The sequence below is a fragment of the Gobio gobio genome, assembly GCF_949357685.1.
Source record: "Gobio gobio genome assembly, chromosome: 24".
Taxonomy (NCBI): Eukaryota; Metazoa; Chordata; class Actinopteri; order Cypriniformes; family Gobionidae; genus Gobio; species Gobio gobio.
In genome coordinates, this window is record NC_137120.1 from 9,729,986 (window position 1) to 9,748,393 (window position 18,408).

Here is an 18,408-nt window from a genome sequence, read left to right on the forward strand (position 1 = left end):
ATAATATAATATAATATAATATAATATAATATAATATAATATAATATAATATAAAATAATATAATATAATATAATATAATATAATATAATATAATATAATATAATACAGTAATTAAAGCTTATATAATATAATATAATATAATATAATATAATATAATATAATATAATATAATATAATATAAAATAATATAATATAATATAATATAATATAATATAATATAATATAATATAATATAATATAAAATAATATAATATAATATAATTAATATAATATAATATAATATAATATAATATAATACAGTAATTAAAGCTTATATAATATAATATAATATAATATAATATAATATAATATAATATAATACAGTAATTAAAGCTTATATAATATAATATAATATAATATAACATAACATAACATAATATAATATAATATAATATAATATAATATAATATAATATAATATAATATAATATAATATAGTTAATAATATAATATAATATAATATAATATAATATAATATAATATAATATAATATAATATAATATAATATAATATAATATAATATAATATAATATAATATAGTACAGCAATAAAAGCTTATATAATATAATATAATATAATATAATATAATATAATATAATATAATATAATATAATATAATATAATATAATATAATATAATATAATATAATATAATTAATATAATATAATTAAAATAATATAATATAATTAATATAATATAATATAATATAATATAATATAATATAATATAATATAATATAATATAATATAATATAATATAATATAATATAATATAATATAATACAGTAATAAAAGCATATATAATATAATATAATACAGTGATAAAAGCTTATATAATATAATATAATATAATACAGTAATACAAGCTTATATATGCTTTGTTTTACTGTATTATTACAAATAAAACACACAATTACGCAATATGCTTACAAAATCTTTTAATAATATTTTAATAAAGGGTTATGTCGATTCTCATTGTATTCATTCAAATTTTTAATTTCAATGAACTCAAAATTTTAAGGCAACCAGGTAATGTACTTTTTAAATGTTTTTTTTTTTACAGTGAAGCGTCAGTCGCTAGTGCAGCTCTTGAGATCATGGGGAGTGAGGTTTACCTGCACAGCTCTCACTAACTGGCTTCCAATACACCAAGGCTACTGACAGGCTTCTCTGTGATGGATGGGATAACAATACCACCCACCTCGAAGTGGAACTTGGTCAACACTTTCCCCCTTTTCAGCCCCATGGACCTGGACTTAGAACTCTTCCTTGCCCAAGATATGAGTTTTTCCAGGCCCTGGAGTATAACTCAGCCTCCTGGCACTGATGGTAATGGTTACAGTGAGGTTATTAATAAAGTCTCTGATGGGGGGCTGCCGGATGATACACCCAGATATGATACCCTTTTTCAAGCCGCTGCCATTTTGATGTTAAGTTCCTTGAAGTGACTAAGCCTGAAGTTCAGGATGAGGTCCTTTATCTTACTAGGTACATGGTGGTCGATCCAGGGTCGTCTCGATGAGCTTGTGGGAAATGAAGCCATGGTCAGTGTTATCAATTATAAATCTAGTCAAATCTTTTCTTACATGAGAGCGATGGCAAAATAAATTAAACAAAGCTTCAGCCAACATAAAAGAACAGTTCAAAATCAATATCCTTTTTTTTTATTTAACAGGAAGGTTATGCATGTGTAATCTGTGTAAAATGTTGAAAGTTATTTGTTTTACTTTATTTACTGATAAATATTTGTTTGGTTAAGTAAAGATGGCCTTCCATAATAACCCTTCCAACAGTCTATCTTGTCTTTTTGAAATAGATTAGTTCAGTCAGGTCCACTTAAGTCAAAAACACTAGACACACTTTTAGTCAACTTTTTATTGGCATATTTTGCAAACATTGTATATTTGGAAATATGACTTTCATGAGCCCCTTGAAAAGCCAAGGCAGGGGAAAATATTGTGCATTTAAAAAATCTTCTTTTGTGTTCAGCAGAACAAAGAAACTCATGCAGGTTTGGAACAACTTGAGGGTGAGTAAATGATGACAGAATTTTCATTTTTGGGTGAACTATCCCTTTAACTCTTAGGACCCTTAATGAATCACATGTATTCTTAAGTCTACATATAGAAAAATATCCATATTTAAAACTTTATAAAGTAAAGTTCTGGCCTATCGCCTTCCATGGAAAAAGTGTAAAAAGTGCCTCTCGCTGTTCAAAATGTTTACGTTACGTCTGACGAGCGTACCTGGGGCCTGTTTCAGAAAGGAGGTTAAGTGAAAACTCTGAGTAGGTTAACCCTGAAATAAGGGAAATTCTGGGTTTTCTGTTTCAGAATGGGAGGTATGTCAAACCCGAGAAAGCAGGGTAAGCCAAGCCCATTTCTGAAAGAGCGGTAACTTATACTCAGAGTCGGTTACCAGGGTAACTTACTCTGTGAACCTAACCTGGTCAGAAGCAGGTTTTCTTTGGTAAACCCAGAGTTTCTTTTTTTCTCCTGCCCCTTTTTAAAGCACCAGCAGTGTTTAAATACTTTATTCATTAATTCAAACGCCACAAATGCTTTTCTTACTGAGTATTTTGGTCGTATTTCAAGTATAAATATAAAAAAAAATATACATTTAATCTAAATCTAAAGTAAGCAAAGTTTACTTAAAACAAATTAAATCATCTGCCACTTGACAAAAATACAAAGTAAGAAAAGCATTCTTTGCAGGAACATTCATTGCTCATATTTTCATCATGAGGACACTGTCAAAGTGACAAAAATGGCATGTCCTTTTATACAGGATCCTGACGTTCACTTGATAATCCTCTAGAAGTAACCTAATAATTAGAATTTCCTTTAGGATTTCCAGTGGTTGGACGCATTTATGACACTCATATACCCATCATCAAACTTTCTGAAAACGGATTATTGTATGGAATGGAAGGATGCTGCCAGATGGTAGTACAAGATATATGGCATAACTACCACCACAGCTGTTAAATACATTTATTTACATTTTTATAGTAATCTTTATTTCCTACAAATACTTTATTCTTTTTTCCTGTTGGGTGTTAATATTCTTCCTCCATCTCCTCTTCATCTGTCAGTGGTGCTGGAGTTTGGCTGGCCTGAGTAGAAGTCAAATGTTAATGTCATTACCCTGATTAATAAATGTAACAGGTGGGATCAGAGAACATGTCATTATGTGAAAGAGCATAGACCCTTTTCACATTTCTGGGTTTCAGAAGCTGAAGTCGTCATAGTTGGGTAAACTCTTATAGCGGTGAATGAGAGAATACATTAAATATATATTTTTGTGTCTCCATTTGCTCAAATAGCAAAAGAAAAACTCCACAAGTGATTTCACAACTTTCAAAAAGATGGAAAAATTAAAGTGGGATTGATAACTGCAGTGAAAAGAGAGAAAGATGTTAATTTTCACCATCACTCCCATAGACACTGTATTAGAAACACTCTCACAGCAGCGGTAACTTGATTTTTGTAATTTGATGCAAAAGTAATATAATACAAAGTATTAGTGTTATAAATGTACATACATAAAAAAAATACAAAAAACGTTGCAGGATTTACGATATTGATGACTTTTAAACCATGTCATCACAGTCTGTGAAAAGGGTCTATGTGGGAAAAGCTGCTGCACATTGGACACTGAATGATATTTATTTAATATGTCAAATGTTTGTAAAGTCATTAAACCAACACCCATGAACATTTTATGCTTAAAGCTTTTCCTGATTGAATTATGTTTTTTTTTTTTTTTTGGTTTTTAGCTGCTGCCACATTCTTTGTTTGCCTTTTGGATACCATGAAAATTAAACTTAATTAAAATAATGAAGAATTAAACTTGTGTATTGACCCGGAAGTATGCAAACGTCTTTTTGTTGGGTGCTGTTGCCATGGTGAATCGTAATTTCAGAGCTCCATTGATCGTGGCTTTTCATAGTTGGAGTGCATGAGCTTAACTCAGAGTCAGACTACTCAGAGTTGATTGAACTACCTCAATTCAGCTGTTCTGAAACCCAAAACTCAGAGTTTCCCATCTCAGAGTAAGTCAACTCATAGTTCAGGTTTAAACTCAGAGTTGGTTGAACCTCTTTTCTGAAACAGGCCCCTGGTAGCGTAAGCATTTTGAACTGCAGAGGCACTTTCAACACTTTTTCCATAATTTGAATACGGAAGGCGATTACTTGATAGGATGGGACCTAGGATGACTTGATAGGATTGACACCTAGGATGACTTGATGGTGAGTTAATAGTGGACTTATTTTTATTTTTGGGTGAACTGTCCCTTTAAGACAATTTTACTCTGAGCGGCTTCATACATACGGCCGCAGACCCTCTGCCGTCAGTGTGATGGTCTGGTTACACGAGACTATAGGAGAAATAATTATAAAGAATTAACAAACAAGGGTGGTTATACACTGTAACAACAGAGGAAAATAAAAGAAAAGAGATATTCTCTCTCTAAATATTTTGTCTCCGTTTACTCTTAAAGTGAACATCTCAATTATTATTGTAACCTCCAATCCCTGATGGAGGGAAGGAGACGTGGTGTTGATGATTGACACAGGGGTCGCACTTGGGAGCCCTAAACACCTCTGAGACGTTGAGAAGAAAAGGCCAATGAGAATTGGCGAGTGGAATTTGCATGCCACGGCTATAAAAGGAGCTGGTGTGCATCCACTCATTCAAGTTTGTGTTGAGGAGCCGAGAGCGTGTCCTGACCATTCAGCAGACAGTTCAGTGTTGTGGCAGGAGGGACACCATGTGTTTGTTCTGAGGTTACAATAGTAACAGAGTTGTTCCATATCTGTCAGTCACTTCGACATGGGCTCGATGATAGTTGACAGTTACTTTAGTTAACCCAGCTGAGCACGTTTTTGTTCCAGTCTCTTTGTTTTTTCTTTATTTGTGTTAAAGACAAATCTCTTGTTTATCTTATACTTGCTGAGTAAAGTTGTAAAGTTCTTACCTTGTTGTTCTGGGTAAATTAATATTTTGTTAGTTGTCTTCTTTTGCCTGAAGGGTTTACAGTATCAACAGCACGGTAATGAACACACCCCAGCAAATACTGATGAAACACGATTTCAGACTTCACAAGTGGAGAATAAACAGTTTCCAATATGGCAGATAAGTAATGAATCTTTTGTAAGTCAAGGTATCGTTGGACCCAAAAGTGTCAACTGCAATAGTTGTTGAGCAGCAAGACAATCAAGCAGACACGTTTAAGGGTAGTAGAGAAGTTTTATTGAGGATTACAGACAGGTTGAAAAAACATCTGCGTCTTTCTTCCCTCACCTGATTAAAAGTTCATTGAATCTTGCACACAATAAACATGATTACACACATAGACATGCAGAATAGACAAGAAGTTCAGAATAAACCATTAACTGAAAGAAATAGCGTCATTTTTAACATTATACTCATTTAAAGTAAATGATGAGAGACAGTGAAGATATTCTCGTTCCTACAGAGTCTCATAAAGACAGAGGGGTACATTTTCTTTTAACTCAAGGTGAACTTGTATGTTCTTCAAAATTAAATAAAACCCTTTTTTTTCCTGATTTGGCTCAAATATAATTAAGTACATGTGTGATACATGCTTCCCCAGCAGGCACCGGAAATCAATATGACGTCAGATTGACGTTAGGGTTCTGACGTCAACCCGATTTTCATTTTCAACCAAAATGCAACGTCTGTCCAATGTTGGATGTTTAAGTCAACCAAAATGTAAGCAAATATCAACGTCTTATGACATTGTGTGCCTGCTGGGTCACTGATAGACTTGTTTGTTGATTAGACATTCATTGTTTTTTTGCACTTGAACAACAAAGAAAGACGAAAAAATGAGATGTGAACAAATGATTATCAATATTGCAAAGCTCTGTAAGGCTCTATTCAGCCTACATTAATTATGTCTTCAGCATAATGTGTTGGCCAGCCATCGGTACACCCCAACACAATATAACGAGTGGACATGACCCCTCTGTATTCACAGTCTGGGGGTGTCTTCCCTTTACTTTTTAATTTACAAATGATCACAGGAAAAGGCTGGTTGCTCACAACCTTGTCACTGCCTGGTACAGTTCTTCCTCCTCCACCACAAACTGCTCTAATCTGATTTGAGTTTGCTTGTATGAAGGTGTTGACAGGTTTGCAGCCACCGTCAGTTTCAGTGATGCCTTTCTGGCTGATTTCACTGGTACACTTCTGCACATTCATACGAGGACCGTAATGCTGCGTGAGGAATTTTTGATAACCGGGCTTTATATCGTTTGGCTGAGCATGAGTGAAGAACGGCAAACACAAGACCAGCAGCAGAATCACAGCAGACTGAGGAATCTCCATGACCTGGTGAACAATTCATATATAAAACATCTTTACTGACAGTTGACTTAATAAAGTAGTTTGATTGTGATTCATTAAGAACATACTTAATAAAATAAATGATTGGACCCTTGATTTGTTTTTACTTGCATGTATCTTGGGTTACTTTAACCCAGCTGTGCCAGTCCCTTAGTTTTTTATCTTATACTTGCTGAGTAAAGTTGTAAAGTTCTTACCTTGTTGTTCTGGGTAAATGAATATTTTGTTAGTTGTCTTCTTTTGCCTGAAGAATTTACAGTACCAACAGCACGGTAATGAACAAACCTGAGAAACTGGAAAAAAATCCAAGTCAAGGCACTCAATAGGATGCAAAAGTAAAAAGCCTTTATTAGTAGGGCTAAAACATTAAAACACCAACGCGTATCGGCCCATTGGCCTTCATCAGGGTGTTGGTAACAAACAGACAGGATCAAGCAATACTTATAGTTGCATTGGTTTCAGGTGTGCCACTCTGGCACTTGCAACACAATTTTTGGCCACTAGAGGCAATCATTCAGATAATGGCTTTTGCCAAAGGTTAGATTATACAAATACAAGGTAAAATAAGAGATCTCCAAGTGGAAAAAATAGGAGTGACACCAATACATACATCTTGTGTACTCCACACAATTATGTCCCTGAAGTCAAGAAATGTCAATATGCTAGTTACCCATCTTACTTCTGAATTCATTGTCAAGATAGTTCTAAAACAACAGAAGAAAAAATGTTATGGGCATTACAGTACATTCAAAGAATAGTCAACATTCACGGACAACAATAAACTGTCCCTAATGAGACACAGCCAATACAAAAAAGGTGAGAGGTCAAAATCTTCATTGAGACCTGGATGGCTGGTGGCCCTCAAGGAATAGATCCAATATGTCTCCCTTTGTTTAAGGCGTTTGATGATATCCCCACCCCTGGCATCAAGGCGAATAGCCTCAATGCCCACTACTCTAAGGGTCGAATCACTCCCATGTTTTGCGTCTATATAATGTTTGGCCATTGGATAGTTCATATTTCCAGTCCGAATGGCATATCTATGTTCAGCTACCCTGTCTCTTAGTCTCCTTTTAGTTAAAGTAAAAACAACCACAAGTACACTCTAAACGATAAACAACATGGGTAGTATTGCAATTTCTAAAACTATTAATAGTGTAAGTCTTATTGCTAAAAACATCCATAAATTTGTCAGTTTTAGCAATATTCTCACAATAATTACAATTACCACAAGGAAAGTTTCCCTTGGGTTGACGAAGCCAAGTTTCACGTTTAGGAGCAGGGAGGTAACTTCTTACTAACTTGTCTTTAAGTGTAGGGGCCCTCCTACAGCTGATCCCAGGGGGTTCCATTAATATTTCCCGTAAAGTCGGGTCACATTCAATAATGTTCCAGTTTTTCTTTATAATGTGTGTAATCTGGACAGCCTCCTTGCTATAATGAGTGACAAAATAGGGTTTCTGTGTTGATACTCTTTTGGGTCTAGACTGAAGCAGGCTCTTCCTTTCAAGTGATTGGGCTCGATTATGAGCTTGAACGAGAGTTTGTGTTTGATAACCTCTTTGTCGAAAACGCTGCTGCATATCCATAGATTGATACTGGAAATCCTGATCTGAATCACATATACGCCTTAGTCTCTGGATCTGTCCAAAGGGTATGCTATCAATAAGCCATAAGGGGTAGAAAACTATTAGCATGCAATAAGGTATTACGATCAGTTGCCTTTCTGAAGATAGATGTATGTAAGAATCCCTCATTATCTTTTGAGATCCGTAGATCCAGAAAGTTAATAGTGTGTAAATCTTGGTCCAGACTAAATTTTAGGTTCTCATTTAAGCTATTTACATATACATGGAAGTCTACAAGTTCTTTTTCTGAGCCTGAGAACATCAAAATCACATCGTCAATGTATCTACCCCACCACAAGACTTTATCTTTAAAAGGGTTAACTTGGGAAAATATATAGCGCTCCTCCCATAAGCCTAGAAACAGATATATTCACGGGAAATATTCACGGAACCCCCTGGGATCAGCTTTAAGGAAGAGCCTGCTTCAGTCTAGACCCAAAAGAGTATCAACACAGAAACCCTATTTTGTCACTCATTATAGCAAGGAGGCTGTCCAGATTAAACACATTATAAAGAAAAACTGGAACATTATTGAATGTTACCCGACTTTACGGGAAATATTCATGGAACCCCCTGGGATCAGCTTTAGGAGGGCCCCTACACTTAAAGACAAGTTAGTAAGAAGTTACCTCCCTGCTCCTAAACGTGAAACTTGGCTTCGTCAACCCAAGGGAAACTTTCCTTGTGGTAATTGTAATTATTGTGAGAATATTGCTAAAACTGACAAATTTATGGATGTTTTTAGCAATAAGACTTACACTATTAATAGTTTTAGAAATTGCAATACTACCCATGTTGTTTATCGTTTAGAGTGTACTTGTGGTTGTTTTTACTTTAACTAAAAGGAGACTGAGAGACAGGGTAGCTGAACATAGATATGCCATTCGGACTGGAAATATGAACTATCCAATGGCCAAACATTATATAGACGCAAAACATGGGAGTGATTCGACCCTTAGAGTAGTGGGCATTGAGGCTATTCGCCTTGATGCCAGGGGTGGGGATATCATCAAACGCCTTAAACAAAGGGAGACATATTGGATCTATTCCTTGAGGGCCACCAGCCATCCAGGTCTCAATGAAGATTTTGACCTCTCACCTTTTTTGTAATGGCTGTGTCTCATTAGGGACAGTTTATTGTTGTCCGTGAATGTTGACTATTCTTTGAATGTACTGTAATGCCCATAACATTTTTTCTTCTGTTGTTTTAGAACTATCTTGACAATGAATTCAGAAGTAAGATGGGTAACTAGCATATTGACATTTCTTGACTTCAGGGACATAATTGTGTGGAGTACACAAGATGTATGTATTGGTGTCACTCCTATTTTTTCCACTTGGAGATCTCTTATTTTACCTTGTATTTGTATAATCTAACCTTTGGCAAAAGCCATTATCTGAATGATTGCCTCTAGTGGCCAAAAATTGTGTTGCAAGTGCCAGAGTGGCACACCTGAAACCAATGCAACTATAAGTATTGCTTGATCCTGTCTGTTTGTTACCAACACCCTGATGAAGGCCAATGGGCCGATACGCGTTGGTGTTTTAATGTTTTAGCCCTACTAATAAAGGCTTTTTACTTTTGCATCCTATTGAGTGCCTTGACTTGGATTTTTTTCCAAATTCCTTTTCAACATTTAACCCTTCCAAGAGCACCAGAGGATACAAGGGATTCCAGCAGCGCTCCAGTTCTCTTTTGTCTAAACCTGAGAAACTATTGATGAAACTTGCTCCAAACACGATTTTAGACTTCAATGTTGTCTGTCAGTATCGCTGGAGTTTTTATTGCAAATCTAACATGACCTTTAAACACTGGACAGTGCAAACATGACCTTGGCCAGTTTATTCAGTTGACGGGAATTTTTTCACCCTTATTTGTTATTTGCAAATATTCACAAAGGAAAACATTAATGGTGTTTCAAAGTCCAATTTCACAGCTGAGCTCATTTCATTCCGTTTTTTAAATCTTCTAAACTATCCTGTCGTGATGCACACTGTTGATCTGATTGTTTTGTCAGATCAAGTAGCTCATATGATCACATTAAGTGTCACTAGCATGTGAATCGTCTCACCGTTCACAGTCAATGTAAGAGTGTGGGTAAGGTCTTAATAGTCTCGACACACAAAGCGATTATAAAACAGTGGATTAGAAATGAGACTTAGAAAATAAAAAAGCACATTTCAAATGTTTGTTTTTTTCCATTTACCATATGTACCGTTTGAGGGCGCTCCACAGTTTGAAAACCACTTGCTTTAACCCTCCGGGGTTCTTCATTTATGGGTCACACTCAGGACCTTCGGATCAAAAATGACCCGGAGGGCGGGATTAAGATAAAAAAGATTTGAGTAAAATCAATGAAACATATTTTGCTCAAAAATATTTTTTCTTTTCTTTTTTGGTGTTTTGAGATAATTTTATGATTTATAATTAATATTTATGCAATAATTATGACCCGTTTTTTTCCCATTGAATATAATAAAAAAATTACAGTGAGGAAAATAAGTATTTGAACACCCTGCTATTTTGCAAGTTCTCCCACTTAGAAATCATGGAGGGGTCTGAAATTGTCATCGTAGGTGCATGTCCACTGTGAGAGACATAATCTAAAAAAAAAAAATTCCAGAAATCACAATATATGATTTTTTTAAACTATGTATTTGTATGATACAGCTGCAAATAAGTATTTGAACACCTGTCTATCAGCTAGAATTCTGACCCTGAAAAAACCTGTTAGTCTGCCTTTAAAATGTCCACCTCCACTCCATTTATTATCCTAAATTAGATGCACCTGTTTGAGGTCATTAGCTGCATAAAGACACCTGTCCACCCCATACAATCAGTAAGAATCCAACTACTAACATGGCCAAGACCAAAGAGCTGTCCAAAGACACTAGAGGCAAAAGTGTACACCTCCACAAGGCTGGAAAGGGCTACGGGGAAATTGCCAAGCAGCTTGGTGAAAAAAGGACCACTGTTGGAGCAATCATTAGAAAATGGAAGTCAAGGCCTGTCTTAAAAGTCAAGGCCTGTCTTAAGTTTGCCAATGACCATTTGGATGATCCAGAGGAGTCATGGGTGAAAGTCATGTGGTCAGATGAGACCAAAATAGAACTTTTTGGTCATAATTCCACTAAACGTGTTTGGAGGAAGAAGAATGATGAGCAGGGGCGCCGCTAGCAATTTTGGGCCCTATGAAAGAACATGATGTTGGGCCCTCTACCACACCAACCTAGCTATCCAAAATCTTTGTCTGCAATTTAATAATACTGACCAATTAAGCTCCGCTCGCTCAACCCAGAATGCCCCAATTGGCTGATGAAACATTGATTAAAATTAAGATAAAATTTATACAAAACAAAACTTAATGAAGTGGTCAATGAATCATGTCTGATCAACTCCATTCATCTTATGATGTGTCCTATCTCATGCTGTTCACTTTTCATAAACGACATAGATAGACAACATAGACATAAAAAACCCACATTATAATATTTAAACATAAATATAAAAATAAATACCTTAATGGCTGCAACAATTATAGCACGTCATGTCGGAGTGGGATATGAGTGAACGTAGTTTTACCGGTGAGTGTGAGCGGTTCATGAGTGGAGCGTTTTGCTGGATTTTGCCGGAAATGCGCCATCATTTTTTTTATATTTGTAAAGGCCTTTGCACACTGTGTCCGAAATTCGCATGCAAAATTTTCGCACTACAAATTCTATTATTTGCCTCCATCCCAATACTGAACAACGCGACATACATTCACATCACACGCTAGTGGTAGAGTTATACTCATGGAACACTATAGCCTAGTTATTCACAATCAAGAAAGTTCATTATTTGCATGCGTTTTAAAGCCTTGGCGGCTCATGCGCGGTTTTAACATGCTTTTCCGAGGGCGCGCACTAAACGCCTGTCAAACACGTGATTACTGAACTAAGTAGTCTTCTTACTGCGCTAATACTGTCAAATACACACAAGGTTAACATAAACACAGTCGGTTATGTCTAAAGTGAAAGTAAAATCGCGTGTGTCTCACCAGATGCACGCAGGTCTTAAATTGACAGCAGCAGCCTAGTGAACACGCTGTCCTTAAAGGGACAGTTCACCTCTAAAATTATGTCATTATTTACTCACTCTAATATTGTTCCAAACTTGTATTCATTTCTCGATGACATAATTTAATGTTAATACAACAACAAAAGACAAAGAGAAAATCACTCACTGCTCTTGACTGAAAAACTATTTTATTGTGAAGTCTAGTGTTTTATTTTTACATTTATTCATTCAGTGTCATATTTAAATGCTGCTGTAATGCTCTGAGCCGCCAGTGTGAATCTTTATATATATTTATTTTATATTATACAATACACTAGGAATGTGTACAAGGTTTTTTTTTTTTTTAGAGTAAAGTTTTAAGTTTAAGTAAGGGTTTTCAATTCTTTTAAGTAAAATAAAGAAAGAGTATTGCAATAAAAATAGTCTTTTTTCTCCTTAACCTCTTGCTGTTCCTGTCGCCTAAGAGTAGAATAGCAAAAAACTGATGGGACAAGCCATCCGAATCGAACCGAACCGAACCGAAAACCGTGGTATGTATTGAACCGTGGACTAACTGTATTGTTGCATCCCTAATATATATATCATTTCATTTAGAGTCAAGCCTAGGCCTCATGAAAGCAATTTTTTTAATGAGATTGGTGCCATCCAGTGGACACATTGAGCATTTTTATCACGCAATAGCACATTTTTACCACTATAGTGGATCTTGCGTTTTATAAAACAAAATTAAAAATCGTAGCTTCATCGGAATGGTCCGAAACTTGGTGACTTTATTGGTACTTGGAATATGAACACCCCAAAAAATTGGGGACAGGATTTGAAAAGTCTAAGTGGTCGTACAAAAAAATAGTCACACTCAGGTCCTTCGGGTCAAAAATTACCCCATAGGAAATTAATGGGAAATTAGTTTTTTTGTGCATACAATCTACAAGTCAGCCAGGATGCAGAAAAAAAGGACTCAACAGTGAAGAGGTGAATCTCTAAAACATCAAGAGTGCAAAACAGACAAAAAAACTCACACACACACACTTATATACACACAAAAACACACGCAGACAAATTAACACGTGCCATTCCAAAAGCGAATTGTGTTTTTGTGTGTGTGTGTGTGTGTGTGTTTGTGTGTGTGTGAGTTTTTTTTAGAGATTCACCCCTTCACTGTTGAGTCCTTTTTTCTGCATCCTGGCTGATTTGTAGATTGTATGCACAAAAAACTGTATTTTCATATTTTTGCCAATTTCCCATTCATTTCCTAAGGGGGTCATTTTTGACCCGATAGTCCTGAGTGTGGTTTTTTTTTTTTTTACAACCACTTAGACTGAAGAACCCCAGAGGGTTAAATACCCAAAAATGTGTGATTATCTTCTGTTCATAAATGTTGGATTATCAAACATGTGACATGTCATAAGTCGCAAGGGTATATTTGTGGCAAAAGCAAACAATACATTGTATGGGTCAAAATTATCGATTTTTCCAAAAATAGGATATTAAGTAAAGATGTTCCATGAAGGTATTTTGTAAATTTCCTACCATAAATATATCAAACATGTATTATTAGTAGTAATATGCATTGCTAAGGACTTCTTTTGGACAACTTCAAAGGCGATTTTTCTCAATATTTGGATTTTTTTGCACCCTCGGATTCCAGATTTTCAAATAGTTGCATATCAGCCAAATATTGTCATATCCTAACAAATCAATGGAAAGCTTATTTATTCAGCTTTCATGTTGTATAGATTATGTATGAATCTCAATTTGTTACTGGTTTTGTGGTCCAGGGTCACTGTTTGGTCTCTGTGTGTGGACATGAAAAAGAAACTAAATGTCTAGATAATGTCATGACTAGATACTTCTCATTTACACTTTAAAAAACAACTAAAGAAGAATATTTTCAGTTTGGAGGTCCTGCTTACCTCTGTTCACTTTATCTCTGTATCTGACTGCAGTGGAATGAAGCCAAAGGGAATATTGAGAAACAGTTTGATCTGAACAGTCAGCAAGCTTGTTTGTGTTTGATAGTTTACCTTACCTGTTAAACACACACAGACGGTGAATGTGCACAGTCATTTTGATCCTATTTTAATGGAAATCATCTAAGCATGTCATGTAGAAATAGTAGTTACTGTACATGTGCTGCATGTTACATGTGTCAGAAAGAAACTGCATGTAAAACTTAATACATGCATTTGCCGGTAATGATGTGGAGAAAACTGCAGTACATTTGAAAGTACAGAAGAGAAAAATGTCTGATTCCCATAATTCCCAGAATTTCCCACCAAGGAATGTCAATCAGGGAAATATGATCAGATTATGATTTAATGCGATGTCGTGTTTGCAGTACCAGTTTAACTCATAACTAAAATCACACAATCAAGTTTTTGCATGCACCGGAAATGCTTCAGGGACAGAAATGAAAGTAAATGAGATGTCCCTGTCTCACACAAAATGTATTTACAGATTGAAAAGCTTGATAGGAAAACTGCTCACATTATCATCTTGGGAAACAGGAACACATTTGTCCCTCTCATGTGAAGATCGCAGAGATCAGAGAAGTTCTTTCTTCATCTGCCAGTACTGTAGCCTCAATCTGAACGCTCAGACATGGCCTGTTTTTGTTCCATCCCAGAATAACTTCAGACTGTCAGTTAAACTGTGACCTCTCATCTGATTTGACCAACTGCTTAAAAGCAATTATGAATGAAAGCCAATAGTGCATGTGATTTTGGTCTGGGGACACATTATTCCTCAAGACAAACTGAATGAAGCACAAGGTGAGATTCAGTGCCTCCTCTATCCTCTCAGTGACGGGGATGAACCGCTGAAGAACCTGCTGAGGCTTATTTGAACTGAGTTAAACACAGCTTTCAATTAATAAGAATAAAAATGTGCTTTATTTATCATATTTATTTTTTCAAGGCTCAGAGATAAAAAATTATATTTCAGTTTTATTAAATCCGAAGCGTGCAATATTTGTCATTCCATTATTCTTGTGTTCTGTGTACTGCGTGATTATCTTTCAAATAATACTTTTTCATGTTTTTATTTAAAATTTACAGTTTGATTTTCCCATGATAATGTTAAATATATCATTGTCTACTGGTTTTGCATGCATTCATCGGACCAACTCGTGCCTATTTTAAATGTTTGGCCATATCTGGCTGAAATCGCTCCCTAAACCCTCATTCACTATTCAGTCTACTAATATAGTTCACTTGAAGGAGTGAATTAAAACGAGTGATTGAATTTGGACATCTCGTTATTGTGGTGCAATGTGGGATTGAATGAGTGCACTCAATAACATCTATGGCTTCGGACACCACTACAAATGGCTGTCCCCTCCGATAATGCCCTATTTGAGGGTACATGGGGCGATTTCGGATTCAGCCTAATGGTGCGTTCACACCGGACGCAATTTGCGCGAGTGATTTACATGTTAAGTCAATGCAGAGACGCAAAATGGCATTCTGCGACGCGATTCGCGCGAATGAGGCGACGAGATTCGCATGATTCATGCGATTGAGGAATCGCTCAAGTTGAAAAATCTGAACTTTGGCGGATATTTCGCGCCGCGTTAACCAATCACGAGCTTGCTCTAGTAGTGACGCATTTACAAGCGGAGGCAGAAATCCGAACAACAGTGGAGGAGCTGATGAAACTCACCGAGCTGGGTGCGCTTCTGGAGGATCTGATGGACCCAGACACGGCGCCAAATGAGTCTACATCGCTTTTCAGCCTTCCACAGCAAATAAAGCGCAGCTACCCTCTCAACAAAATCTATGTCAGCCATTTCACAACGAGACTGGAGCAGAAAAAAAGAGCCAGAGCCAGCGGCAAATGTGAGAAGGACTAGCCGAGGAAAGGCGGGTCTCGCCGGGTAAACGAGCGCAGAATGCCACTGATCGCCTGGATCTCACAACTCCGAAAACGCCAGATAAAATGCTCAAATAGGCACTCTTTTTATAAATTAACCACATATTTGAGCTTTAAACAACTATATTATCGCCTGAAAAAGTCTTTAAACTACGTTTTGTCACACATTAATAGTAGTATTTTTTACCAAAAAGATGTCAAGTGACCGGCTCATATAGGCTCATATATCCATGACGCGAATTCGCGTCTGTTGTGTAGTTGTCACACGCGAATTTCACGCGCGATTCATGCGAATTTCACGTACGAATGAAGCGAGTAAACTCAAAATGTTCAAACGTCCACCTTCGCGCGATAAGCGTGAATTATTCGCGCGAATCGCGTCTGGTGTGAACGCCACATTAGTCTCAGCCTCAAACGCCACGCCCAACTGTGATTGGTTGCTTTACATGTCAGTCCTCTTAGGTGGTCCTTGACCAATGAAAGCTGCAATGTAGAAGGTCTTCGCAAGACTAGGCCACATCTGACATGTAGAAAGTCATTCACCCCAGTGGGAACCTATGCAAATTTTAAAAAATATTTTATCACAGTTTTTTTGTCTTTACGTTATATCTGAGCCCCTAAACCTGGCATTGTAAAAAAAATATGAGATGGGAGGAAAAATTATTTGACTCAACCTCACTAGGATGCCGCCAAATGAGAGGAATTTTTATTAATAATGGTAAATGCGCCCTCCTGTGACCAGTGTGCGCCTCGCACCTGCCAGTTTATGCCAATTAAAGCCAATTTTAGCTCTTCAGATTACAATAGCCTATGCTTACGATAACAAAGTTGACATCCACGAAAAATAAACGAAATAGTTGACATGTTATGTCAGACTAAAACTGCCTGCATCATGGCGTGATCATGATACATCATGATCATGATTCTCCCTTAGGAGAAATTTGATTAAAGAACTGCTGTAACATCAACACACATTTTTTTCCCCCACTTTTTTATTTCTTAAACAATCAATTTTAGCTTTTCGTCATTGCTCAGAGAACCCTTTACTCCTTTGGTTACCGGTTTTCACCTTCACAAATTCCCAGAATGGGACACAATATCACGTCACTTTCACTTTCTTGTGCATTATACACTGTTGCCATCTACAGGTCATAACAGGCATAACGCCTGATCACCATTCACTGTAAAACATTTCAGGCTTCTCCAATTTAACATTATCTAGTGACTGGTCAAATCTAAATTCAGTTGGCCAAATTGAATTTCTGTGAATTGATACAATTTTATTCACATAAGTTGTGACCAGTCACTAGAAAATGTGAGACCTGAATTATTTCAGTGTTGAAATGAATACAAATATCATGAAAATACCCTAAATATCTCCCTAAATATAAATAAAAATACATGTATTTATTTGATTTGACTGTCTCTTTTACTGGCACACACTAATGTACCGTCTGCTATAAGAAATTAAAGGCGGTCAAAAGCAAAATAAAGTGCATCAATGACCAAATGGCAAATTCTTTCCATAGGAATATACAACTATTCAAAAGCATATTTACAAAACTTATGCTGCATCCCAATTTGCATTCTATCCGTACTAAATAGTATTTGAAAAAATTATTAGTACGTCCCAAATCGTAGGCTGCGTCCGAAACCTGGAAAATGCTGCCTTTGGAGGACACATTTCAAGGCAGGAAGGCATCGAGGCACGTCAGAATCTAATGTTAGCTTCACTTCCTGTCTCCTGAGATACCTTCATCTGATCGAGTTTTGAAGTCAGCATAAATGTATCCTTCACTGCCTTTGATATCCCACAATCTTGTGCGTTCCATTCTGTGACAGTAGAGCTGGGGGAAAAAGATGGTGTCTGAAAGTTGTGTTTGCTGGTCAGTTTGTGTAAATGTACGTTTTGTTTTACCAACATTTTCCAATTCTGATGTCCTTTCTAGCGAGAAATTACTAATGTAGTAATTAAAAATGTGTTTAGTTCTCACCAAAGCTCTCTCTATTTAGCTGTAGATCATTAAACGGTTACACTTCCTTTAAAAGTCTGTCTGAAATCAGTTTTGTGAGGTGCCTTCATGCACAAACGCAGCCTGCAGAGTCATTGTCTGATAATGCAGCGAGGCAATGAGTCACTGTCTAGATTTTTGGAAGCAGTCGTAGTATGTTGAAAAGAGTATTCCAAAGATTCCCGGATGGTGTACTATTTCCGGTCAGAATTCGAAGTGCAGATCAATGCGCGACCACAACCCATTGCGAGTCGGACGAGGATTCGATTAGAACTACAAACGCGGATAAAAAGTGTTAAACTACAAACATGATGGTTAGGCGAGTCCGACGGTTAAGTAGAGAGAACTGTGAACTGTGACGCTGATTGACAGGGCAGTTTAAACAGTGACAGGATGCACGTAACTAAGCAACAGAGTCCGTTATTG

General features: G+C 36.3%; 1 protein-coding gene and 1 long non-coding RNA gene across 6 annotated transcripts in view; both read right to left on the reverse strand.

The window, feature by feature from the left end:
- The window catches only part of LOC307120270 (uncharacterized protein), a 911,732-nt gene that overhangs the window by 697,424 nt on the left and 195,900 nt on the right, over positions 1–18,408 (reverse strand). The window lies entirely within an intron of this gene.
- On the reverse strand, positions 5,274–14,689 carry LOC307120638. Of its 2 annotated transcripts, XR_013815834.1 has the most exons (4): positions 14,588–14,689; positions 14,014–14,129; positions 6,610–6,705; positions 5,274–6,397 (listed from the first exon to the last, which is right to left on the reverse strand). It is a non-coding gene; the product is annotated as an uncharacterized lncRNA (long non-coding RNA). The 2 variants fall into 2 exon arrangements; XR_013815835.1 differs by lacking the exons at positions 14,014–14,129; positions 14,588–14,689 and adding an exon at positions 9,747–9,796 and having other exon boundaries at positions 6,610–6,697.